The sequence below is a fragment of the Haemaphysalis longicornis genome, unplaced genomic scaffold (genome assembly GCF_048455015.1).
Source record: "Haemaphysalis longicornis isolate Haplotype H1 unplaced genomic scaffold, Haemaphysalis longicornis Haplotype H1 scaffold_37, whole genome shotgun sequence".
NCBI lineage: Eukaryota > Metazoa > Arthropoda > Arachnida > Ixodida > Ixodidae > Haemaphysalis > Haemaphysalis longicornis.
The window spans coordinates 1,310,577-1,322,312 of record NW_027526355.1 but is presented as its reverse complement, the minus strand read 5'-3'; the positions used below and the strand labels follow the sequence as shown (position 1 = coordinate 1,322,312).

At 44.4% G+C, this 11,736-nt stretch overlaps 1 long non-coding RNA gene across 1 annotated transcript; it reads left to right on the top strand.

Annotated features, from left to right (window-relative positions):
* The first annotated feature begins 3,630 nt into the window (after positions 1-3,630).
* Positions 3,631-9,144, top strand: LOC144177990 (uncharacterized). Its single transcript, XR_013323905.1, has 3 exons — positions 3,631-4,079; positions 6,787-6,892; positions 9,066-9,144. It is a non-coding gene; the product is annotated as an uncharacterized LOC144177990 (long non-coding RNA).
* The last annotated feature ends 2,592 nt before the right edge of the window (positions 9,145-11,736 follow it).

Here is an 11,736-nt window from a genome sequence, read left to right as displayed (position 1 = left end):
TCACCGTGCCGAGTTCAATCCCCAGTTACCGCTACGTTTCGTGCTACTTGGCCAGCCAGATATTTCAAGACGACGATTTAAATGTGTGGGTCCACCGCTCGCGGGCCAGACTGATTCAGCCATCTTCGCTGAGCCTCGCCTTGCTGCCTCTTCTCTTTGGTTTAGCGCTACGCCTAATAAATAGGTACATCTCCATCCTGCTGCCTTCACCGCCATATACTAAGAGCAACAATATACACAAACCCACGTGATTAAATAACAACAATCGGGAAGGAATCAGCAATCGCAGTTGCACCACTACAGTTTGCCAACGTTCCGCGCAAATGTTGGCAGATCCATAGAAGCATATGACCGAAGTTTGTGAAGCCAATAGATTTATCGAGTATTCACTGAAAGCTATCTTCAAGATAGGCAAATTCCTCATTAACGAGGCACACGGATGGGGCGCTGACACAAGTTTCATTGTTGTACAAAAAGATGAAGTAAGCTTCCACCACCTCGCGAGTATATTGCTGAGTACCCGTGCTTCCTACAGTGGTCCGATAAATAGAAACATGGGGTCCCCTTTTAGAAGAGTGTTCTCGAAGACGGATGTTCAGGCACCTGCCCGTCTGGCCTACGTAAGATCCACCGCAATTGAACGGGATTCGGTAGACAACGCCTTTCGCGCATTTTACGAATTGTTTTTTCATGATTGAACCCCCACCCTTCTGATGGAATTTTTCTTTTGGTTGGCTTTTCTGGCAATAGCCCCACACAAAAAGTACAATTTGTTTGGTGCCGGGAAAACAACCTTGACATCGAACCTCTCAGCAACCTTCTTCAATCGGTGGGCCACGTGATGAGTGTGAGGGACAACCACCATCCTCTCATCCAGACGGCGCACTTTATCCTCTCCCCCAGTGAGCCCACGCGGGTGCTTGGACTTGGTCCATGCGGGCGCAAGTGTAGTTCTTCTTTTTATCCCGCGTTTCTCGGCGCTTTTGGTCACCATGTCTCCATACCCACTTGCCCAGTTGTCGATGCTCCTAAGATGCAAGTGGCTACGTTTGGGCTACTATTGATAGCGATTTGGCGGTTTGCGGTTTTAGCGATCTGGTAACCCTTATAGAAAGCCCTGGTAAATAACCCTAATAGAAAACCCTGATATAAATGGAGCGTGTTTTATAAGTTGAATTTAATTAAAAACGCGGAGAACTAAACGTTGGCGACATTGCTCGCCTGCGTATTCCTTTATTTGAGTTTTCTCATGCAGCAGTTGTACGAATTCTCATAGTAAAAATCGCTAAGCGCGGCCGCTCTCGTAGAACGACGGTGGAATGTCAGGTAAGTTACGTTTTTTAGACAAAACGCTGTAGAACAGCCTGCCAAATCTTCTCGGGCGATGTGCGCAGTTGACGTAGTTCTTTTAAATCGAAGTCCATTTCCATAATTCATTTTTATTACCCAAAAGACCAGTGCAGGCATTACATAAGGGTAATAACAAAATCACACGCTACACTCAAGCGTCAAAAAAATACAGGTGCTAAATATCTGTTTAGATGGAATTTAAACAAACTGGTACAATGCAACAAAAAACTACAAAATACGGTGCGTTAAATATAGCAGAAAAATCACATTATTAACCAAACAACACAAACATAGCCACAAAGATAAGATGACATAGGCTATATCAATATACCGCAGACACATACTACCACCTTTTTTTTACACTCACAAAAACAATTTTGTAAGTTCTTCGGCAAATTTTTCAGTGTTTGCAATGACAGCAATGTGTTTTCGGAGGGCATTCCAGTCACCAAGTGTTGAAGGCAGAAAGGAAAGGTGAAGTAGGACAGTACTGGAAAATTCTGGTGGAACTTTGTTGGGGCGGTCGATACACAGATATGTGTTGCACGGGTTTTATTCTTCAGAAAGTAAAATGATTAGGGTTGTGATAAAGGTTATGAAAGAATGCAAGGCGTAAAAGTTTAGGAGTTGGAGCCTGGAGTTACTTTTTATCCGTGTAGTGCTTGAATGCGGTGTTTACTGACCTAATATGAAGCGAGCGCTCTTGTGTTGCAATGATTCACGGACGTGTATGCGATCAGTTCAGTGTCCTTATTGGTGTGGCATAAAGAACGACGGAGAAAACCAAGCGGGCTCTAGGTATCAGCTAAAATAAAGTCAGTGTGCGTTTTCCATTAAAGGTTGCAATTAAGGTGAACCGGTAGGTATTTAAATGAATTTACAGGCTCAATGCTTATGCTACCCTGTTGAAAATTCCATCAACCAACCATCAAGATTCATTGCTGGAAAGGTTTATTGCGTTTGATGGTCGCCTTGGAAAGCTTGATGTACGTAAGAAACTGTAATGGAAGCTGCTGAAAGGAGACGCTGGAAGGTACTGGCAGGTATGATGGCATGCCTGCCAGCACCTTTCAGCACCTTCCAGCACCTTCCTCCATGCTGGCAGGCTTGCGGCGCAATGGCGGCAGATGTTTGCGTGACGGCAAGCTTGACTGCTGAATTGACGATGGAAAGGCATTTTCTGAATGAATGACGGCAGAAAGCCAAACCTTATACGAGAGCGAAGCGCTTGTAATAACAGAAACATAGCTTTGGCATTGAACGTTGCGAGAAAATTACAAAAGCTGCCTGTTTGAAAAGGTGTTGCCGAAAACTTGGCACGCAGGCTGCGCGATGACGGCAGATGTTCGCGTGACGGCAAGCTTGACTGCTGTATTGATGATGGAAAGGCATTTTCCGAACGAATGCTGGCAGCAAGCCAAAATTCAATCGATAGCGAAGGACTGATATAATAACAGAAACATAGCGGTGGCATTGGGAATTTCGAGAAGAAAAAACAATAACTGCATTTTTGATAAGGTGCTGCTGAAAACTTGGCATATTAGAGAAAAGCTAGATTGATTAGCGCTTCTTGTTTTTAAGCCAGAACTTGGAGAGCTGGTATGAAACTGTATGCCCTTTATTCGCCGTTTTCGGTGGAAGGATGGCAGTGCCGACCCTTACGTTGAAAACATGGGCAGCTTTTTTTCGCTGCGACAGGGTCAAACCGTCAAACCGTACGTGTTCATTTTCGCTGCGCTGAGCCCGCGGACAGAACCGTCCGTGGCATGGCTTAAATTGTACGCGGCAGACTACGGGTCAGCGCTTCGCCGATCCTCCTTAGTTGTAATCAGCTGCCTTGAGACAGATCTAAGCACGGTATTATTACACAACATAATTTTAATTCCGGGCGCGCATGCCATTTTACTCTATGCCATTTCACTCATAGCTACGTTGGCTTTCGTCGGGGAGAACGGGGATGTGCGATATCTCTTTTAGGTTGAGATAGCTGGCTACACTTCTCAAGGTGAGCCTCGTTTTGGAGACGTGCCCAAGAAGCGGTGTGACTGCCGGAATGGGTTATATACGAGAAGCAGTAAACATAACTCACAATATTTGTGCATTCATGGGCGGTTCAGATTGACAAACCAACTAAATGGCACTTGTTCGGACATAAATTCCGATTGTGGTGGTGGTGCAGTGGTAACGCGCTCGTTTTTTGTTGCAAAGTTGGTGGTACGATCCTTTGGTGGTCTGTTTCTTTTTTTTTTTTTTCGCTGACACCACGATATGATTTTTTTAAACGAAAAATGTGCCTGTTCTTGGTAGTTTTTAACCAAAAGTGATTTCCCCCAAAGTGATGTCGGAGGTTTATTCCACAACTCAATCGCTCATATACAGGATAGCCCAACAAACTCAACTTTTTGCTGGGTATGGCAACCTTATCTTTCTATTTACATTGCTTTATGTGTCTATGTTCAAGCCAGAATTTGTTTCGACGCATTTTGTTCACTTCGCGCCGTGTATGGACTGCGTTACGAAAACACCAAGGCACAGCCGAAACCGAAACCCCGGCCTCAGTACTCCACTGCTCCATCCAGCAACATCGCCACGCCATCACGCCGCCGCAATCCTTTCTTCCTGGCCGCCGAGACGGTGGAGTTGTACGCGCTTGTCGAGTGGCTTTGTTGTGGTTGTTTTGAAGACATCGGATTATTGTTTCGACGAAGATATGTCGCCTGTGATTTAAGGTAAGTGACTAGTCAACTTTTTGCACTTTACTTGTGTATTTAACAGGGCAGGGCTCTTCCGTTCCGTGTTAGACGTTTGCGTCGTCGGTTAGCCCTAATGTTTTTTGACAGCGACTGATTTTGAGGGTTACGTAGATCTGCCTTTCGACCGCGGATATTGCGTACGGGACTAGAAACAGTAGGGCTGTTCGATTTACAGTCCCGTACTCACCGCCGATTCCCTGAAAGCAGTCAGGCATTCGATTTTCTTGTGTATCCTTATGGCTTCGGGGAATCATCGGACTCCGGCGGAATATCCGCGGTGAATTCGAGTCTGTAAACCGAAGAGCCCTATTGTTTGTGCCGTTTGTAGGCTTTTTGTTGAGCGAAGTAGGATCATACTGCTACGTTGGGTAAACGGTTTGTTGCTCGCAACAACCGATCGCCAATACGCGCGGTCGACCGCTCCAGGTTGAGTTCGCAAGTTTTTTTTTTTTTTTTGGTGGGTAGTTCTCTTTAAGGAATTGCAAATTGTTCTGCGCATCATTTTTCGTACCTGGACTGGAGTGGTACGCTTTAGGTAACTTTTAGCCGAGGCACATAGCAGTCTACACTACACTGCAGGGATTGTCATTTTTCAAAGCGGTCACTCAGTAAAGTGCACTGGTACAAACAAGGCTCTCTGCGTTCAGATTGAGGGTACGATGGCTGAAATTGGCGTCACACTCGCAAGCCCCGCATGTGCAGTGAATGTTTGAGTGTTTCAATCGTTCTATAATCGCATATATCTTTGTGCATGTGTATCAGTAGCACCAAAAACGTTCATTCAACCCGAATTTGCTACCACGTCGAAACTACATGCGTATCGTGCGTCTGGTGCAGAGGCATAAGCAATGCTGGCCGCACATGGGGAGCGTTTAAGCACTGCAACATTCACTACCGTCTCCGAATAATTCGCGGCCACGCGTGTTGCTCAGTTAAATTTTGTATTGGGCTCTCATTGTGTGGATGAGGGCACCCCGCACAAGAGCAAATGCTTAAAAAAAAAGTGGGTCTCCTCTGGACTGGAAGGTCTCTTTCGAGTAGCTTGTGTAGATAATTGCACAGCAAAGAATACACTCTGTTAAAAACACGACTTGATGTAAATAAATATAGTTCTAGAAAATATGCCGCTAGAGAATACATGGGAGAACAGCCTTTTCTAAATGGTTAGATCACACTGAAAGTTTTTTCTTAACTTTTCAGAAGAGGATAACCTCTTTCTCATCGCAATAATTTTTTAAGCACTGGCTATTGTCATTATTGGCAGTAATGCATTATTGTCATGTTTCACATTTTGTGGCCTATACCAATGTGTGTCATTTTTGAAAATCGTTTCAATGGGTTTAATGTCAATGTGAGCACAACCTTAAATCGGTTCCCTATGCTTCCCTAAGACATCGCGGCCATTATTAAGGACTAATTAGATTCATGTTTTGAAGGAAAAAAATTGTTGCCATGATATTGACGGTACCAGCTGAAAACATGCACCGACACATGGGGGCTTCAAGCACTGCGTGGGAAGGAGAATTGAACCTGCTTTAAGCGGCAATCACCTAGAAGAGACTTTAAGAACAAAAAAAAATTGCTTCACTTGTATTGTTGTTCAGCAGTTCATCACAGCCTTTCCAGCCTCCTTTGGCAGAATTATTAGGCTGTGTATAACGTTCCGTCCGGAGGAGACACAACTCGCGTTGAGAGCAGTCTTTCTTGATTTTTACCCATCCAGCCAAACCGCTACCGCTCACTGACTAGCCAGAATCACTGATAATTATTAATCATTATTAATAATTACAGATGATCGGACTAACTCTAGCTCAATCTGGACAGATCTCCAAGTCGCCACCCGACGCCCGCTTCACAATATTTCAGCGAGAGCAGTCGGTCTTGATTTTTACCTAACCGGCCAAACCGCTTCCGCTCACTGACTAGCAGAGTCACTGTTAATTATTAATCACTGGTAATAATTACAGGAGATCGGGTGTAACTGGCGATGGCTACGTCGGCCTTGGCTCCAGCCAGCGGGAGCAGCTCGGCCGCTTGAGTAAAAAACCAAGACCTACTGCTCTCATCGCGTGAATTGTAAGGCGGGCAGGAAGTTTTGCTATTACAAAACGCTAACCACGGCCACACACACACAAAAAAAATGGTGCGAGAATCGAACCAGGGCCTACAACGTTCGTAGTCAGCCGCGGAACCACTACACCAAATCCCAGAATGAGAAATGGCGGCTAATTGGCTGGTTTTGATTTGGCGTTCAGTCTGGACGGAACTTTAGCAGTTTTTAGCATTCCGGCTGGACGGAACGCTAGGCACTCCCTAATTGTTAAGGCAACGTTATCATCATTTAGGTCTGCGCTTTGTCACAGAATCGTGGAAGCAATTTGCCGTATAGCAATGAGAGCTCATCTCGGCACCTTTTTACGCATACATGAACTGGTCATAATGAAAGGCATCTACTTCCAAAGAGAGAATTGAGTTAGAAGCTTGATCGTTGACATTGTCACTATGCTGTGATAGTCACTTCGGCCATCCTTCCGTCCAGGTAATGTGGTATTTTAACGTTCTCATATTTTCGCTTGGAGTGTGAAGAACACCTTGCTCGACACCTTAATATCGCATTTAGAACTTTGAAGGATTAAGGCTAATGCAACTTGCTTTTTGTTTGCCACTCACTTCTATCTTGCAGGCTACTGACTGTTACACCTTGCAGTGGAGATCAGCTGGCATGCCCTACTTGGTGGATGGACCTATCTGGATGGACCTCTCATCAGATGTCACTGGCTGTTTTTCAGGTTGGTTATAATAAGTGAGCACCTAGTTCTATACAATTGTAGTGCAATGCTATGACGTGCACTGTGGAATTCAGTTACCAGAACTTGCCTAATTTGACCGAGAGTGCAGTGCTTTGGTCTTCCAATAGCACTGTATATATATGCTGGTCGGCATCTTCATTTCAGCAATTCATTGCTCTCCGAGTTTGGAATCAGTGAATTTGGATGTATTGTATTTAACGTCTTTATGTATTGTTTAACATGGACCTTTGCTGCCATTGTACATTGAACTGCTGAAACACAAGCACGAAGGTGGGAGTTCTTAGTAAAAAAGAGAACTAGGATGCACATGATGCAACATTTAGAAGTGACACAGCTGCTTGATATCCCCCTTTTGGTGCAGCCCGCCGAAAGCTCCTCTCCGCCTGTGAGAACGATAGCTCTCTTTTCCTCCGCCGCGTCGCCTGTGGTGCACGCTATCGGTGATGCGGTGGCGTCAATTCGGAAAGTGGCCACACAATCAGCCATCCGCGCTACAGTTCTTGGTTCGGCTGTTGTGTTATTGCGCTTTGTCATGCTTCACTTGAGACACCTTGCTGAACAGGCTGCAATCACATATTTACGAGGAGTAGATGCATGGTCCTTAACATGGGATTGCACTATTCAGCTTGTTTTACTGGAATTTTCGATTCTGTAGGGTGTTCGTGACCTTTGGGCTTTTTCTGAAGGAACTTCGGGCTGCTGATGACGACAGGCGAAAATATCAAGGTGGCGTGGGACAGCTTAATTTTTTCCAGGTTCGGCTCAATGTGCGATCAGCTTAGGAGCCAAACTGGGTTCACAAGTAACAACTTTTATTGGATCTTAAAGAGGGCCTTGAGAACCAAACAGTCCCTAACTTTCTGCATTCCATCAAACATCCTCCTCTCTCTCTCTAGAAAATTTGTTCTAAGGTTCTTAATGAGGTGGTTTGGTCAAATAAAAGGAACGATGGGTCATTTTGCCGCGCTGGATGTAGCAAAACATGCTGATGTTGTAGTGTGTTGTCAACCGACATGCCTAGAAACATGGCGCTGTTTGTCTGGTGGCTGTCTGTGACAATACGGATAATGAAGAACCCCACCTCTTACACAGTTGAGCACACTAAAATTCAGGTTACGGAGCCGGTCATGCTTCCTGTTCCCGGTAAAAAAATACCCTAAGGGGATAACGTCAGCCGTGGAAAGCCCCCGCAGGACAAACCAGAGGAGCCTGCAGGCTAATTCAGTGGCACCACCGGTTCAAGGTTCACAGCTTATATCAAGGCCGAAATTATGTCGACTTGGCAGCCATAAATTACTTTTTCCTGTATTGACATTTCGTCAGTAATCAGGCTGCAGTATGGTTCTTTTAGTGACCGCAAGCTTTGTCCCTCCACTTGAAGCCATTCCTTTATTAGGTTTATTACTCGAGTCTCTTGCAGAAGGTCCGACAAGATTTTTAGTGTGCTTTGACACGGCAGCTTCAGCAGTTTTTTGCCCCTCACATGCTCGTATCCTTTACAAGAAGTCGCCTTCCACAACACTTTGCCGCAACGTGGGTTCCTGTCTAGTCAGCGCGCCTTATCACTATTGATAATCTGTTCCATGGCAAATTTGGCACACCAGTTCTCGTTCTTGTGCGGCTTCCGAAAGGGTCTTTACTGCTTGCACAGCTCGGTTGTCCTCATAGTATTGAACTTTCTCTAAATTCATCACAAGTTTGCTGAAGTTTTTGCAAGCGTTCGTTTAGTCTGCACTTTCATGTCAAGACTGTGTGCGTTTCTTTTCGTCGCTTCAATGCATCCAACCAGGTTAATGTCATCTGGCCTTCTTCACTTTTCAATTTAACGTGTTGCTAACCTTCAACATGTAGCCTGAAGCTACAAAAAATGTAGCCTGAAGCTACATTTTTTTGCGCCTGGTATTAACTGGCTGCGCTTTGAGCATAGAATTCTTCTAGACGAGGGTGTTTTGCTTCTTTCCCACCTGCTGCTAACGCATGTTCTCTTGAAATTCTCGGTTGCATGCATGCACGCTTGCATCTTACTAAAATCCTTTCCCGGGAAAGGCATTGCCACCATGCGATGCCTTTTAGAGAAGTGCCGGTCAAGAGCACCCTCATGACCTGAAGGATGGTTTTCACTTAATTTGTTGAAAATGTTCTTTTTCTGCAGGCTTTCTATTTTTATGGCAAAGAGGAAGGGCAGAAGCAAGGGACCACATTGGAGTGACCATCTCAGAATGTTTAAGGAGGTATGTGAAATGTGAATATACATTTGTTTTGAGTTGATCTGGATTGTATAAGCTTTAGTGTGTAACTCAGTTTTTTTTTCTTTTCAGCTGCCAACCTGTTCGAAGATAGTCACCATATTTGATATTTAATGATAATATATTCAACGTTAAAACCAAGTTTGTTTTGTGTAATATTTTTAAGCACCCCAGCACACACCTCTAAGCTCTCATAAAATGGTTGATAAGTTTTCAGAGCATTGTAGCAGGATAGCAGAAAAATGATCACGACATGAATGGACAGAGCAAAACGAATAGGCAAGCTTACTTATTTGCTGCAAATCTTATTTCATAAATTTATTCGCAAGAAATGAAACCAGTTTTTAATAAGCATTGCGTACCACCTTTCCTTTTCATGTCGTCATCATTTTTGTGCAATTTCGCATATCTGCCGTCATACCGTCACTCAACCTGCCAGCATCGACGCTGCCATTGCTGTCAGCTACCGACGCATGCCGTCAGCTACCGCCGTACCGACGTCTACTAGCATGCCGTCATCCATCACCCTACCAGCATGCAGTCATCTGCCGTCATGCCATCATTAATGCCATTACCATAATCCACCATGTTGATGTTTGATGGATTCCATCAACTCCACATTTTCAATAGGGTATTAGGTGTATAGTTGAACACTATTACTTCATTTCGCGTCGTAAAGCGCGTACCTTCAGCTTTTTTAGTATTAATAAACATTAGCCAGTCAGCACAACACTTTTTCAATTTGCGTACCTCATTTTGAAGTTCAATGCAACTAGACTTGTTATTTACACGCCGGTAAACTACTCAGTCATCTCCGAATAGCCTAACCGAAGAAATAATGTCAAGAGCTATGTCTTTAATGTAAATTAAAAAGAGAGTGGGGCCGAGCACCGACCCTTGAGGGACCCCAGGCTTTACTACTTGGAATGAGGACTGTACGTCTTCTATAATAACTGCTTGGTGTTTACTACCCTATTGAAAATGTGGAGTTGATGAAATCCATCAAACATCAACATGGTGGATTATGGTAATGGCATTAATGATGGCATGACGGCAGATGACTGCATGCTGGCAGGGTGATGGATGTCGGCATGCTGGTAGACTTCGGTAGCTGACGGCATGCTGGTAGACGTCGGTAGCTGACGGCAATGGTAGCGTGGATGCTGGCAGGTTGGGTGACGGTATGACGGCAGATATACGAAATTGCACAAAAATGATGACGACATAAAAAGGAAAGGTGCTATGCAATGCTAATTAAAAACTGGTTTCACTTCTTGCGAATAAATTTATAAAATAAGATTTGCAGCAAATAAGTAAGCTTGCGTGACTTGCGTTTTGCTCTGTCCATTTATGTCATGATCATTTTTCTGCTATCCTGCTGCAATGCTCTGGAAACTTATCAAGCATTTTATGAGAGCTTAGAGGTGTGTGCTGGGGTGCTTAAAAATACTACACAAAACGAACTTTTTTTAACGTTGAATATATTATCATTCAATATCAAATATGGTAACTACCTTCCAACATGTGGGCAGCTGAAAAGAAAAAAACTGAGTTACACACCAAAGCTCATACAATCCAGATCAACTCAAAACAAAGGTATACGCACATTTCACATGCCTCCGTAAACATTCTGAGATGGTCACTCCGATGTGGTCTCTTGCTTCTGCCATTCCTCTTCGCCACAAAAATCGAAAACCTGCAGAAAAAGAACATTTTCACCAAATTAAGTGGAAACCATCCTACTAGGACTCCATTCAGGTCATGGAAGGGTGCTCTTGACCTGCACTGCTTTCAAAGACATCGCATGGTGGCAATGCCTTTCCCGGGAAAGGATTTTAGTAAGACGCAAGCGCACATGCATGCAAGCAAGAACTTCAAGAGACCATGCGTTAGCAGCAGGTAGGGAAAAAAGCAAAACACCTTCGTCTAGAAGAATTCTACGCTCAAAGCGCAGCCAGTGAATACCAGATGCAAGAAAATGTAGCATCAGGCGAGTGTGTTAGGAACACGGTAAATTGAAAGGTGAAGAATGCCAGATGACATTTAACCTGGTTGGATGCAATGAAGCGACGACAAGAAACGCACACCATCTTGAGATGAAAGTGCAGACTAAACGAACGCTTGCAAAACCTTCAGCAAACTTGTGATGAATTTAGAGAAACTTCAACACTATGAGGACAACCAAGCTGTGCAAGCAGTTAAGACCCTTTCGGTAGCCGCCCAAGAAGGAGACACGTGTGCCAAATTTGTCATGGAACAGATTATCAATAGTGATAAGGCGCGCTGACTAGGCAGGAACCCACGTTGCGGGAAAGTGTTGTGGAAGGCGACTTTTTGTAAAGATTACGAGCATGTGAGGGGCAGAAAACTGCTGGAGCTGTCGTGTCAACGCACACCCAAAATCTCGTCGGACCTTCTGCAGGAAGCTCGAGTAACAAACCTAACATAGGAATGGCTTCAACTGGTGGAACAAAGCTTGCGGTCACTAAAAGAGCCATACTGCAGCCTCATTAGTGACGAAATGTCGATGCAGCAAAAAGTAATTTATGGCTGTCAAGTCGACAAAATCTTCGGCCT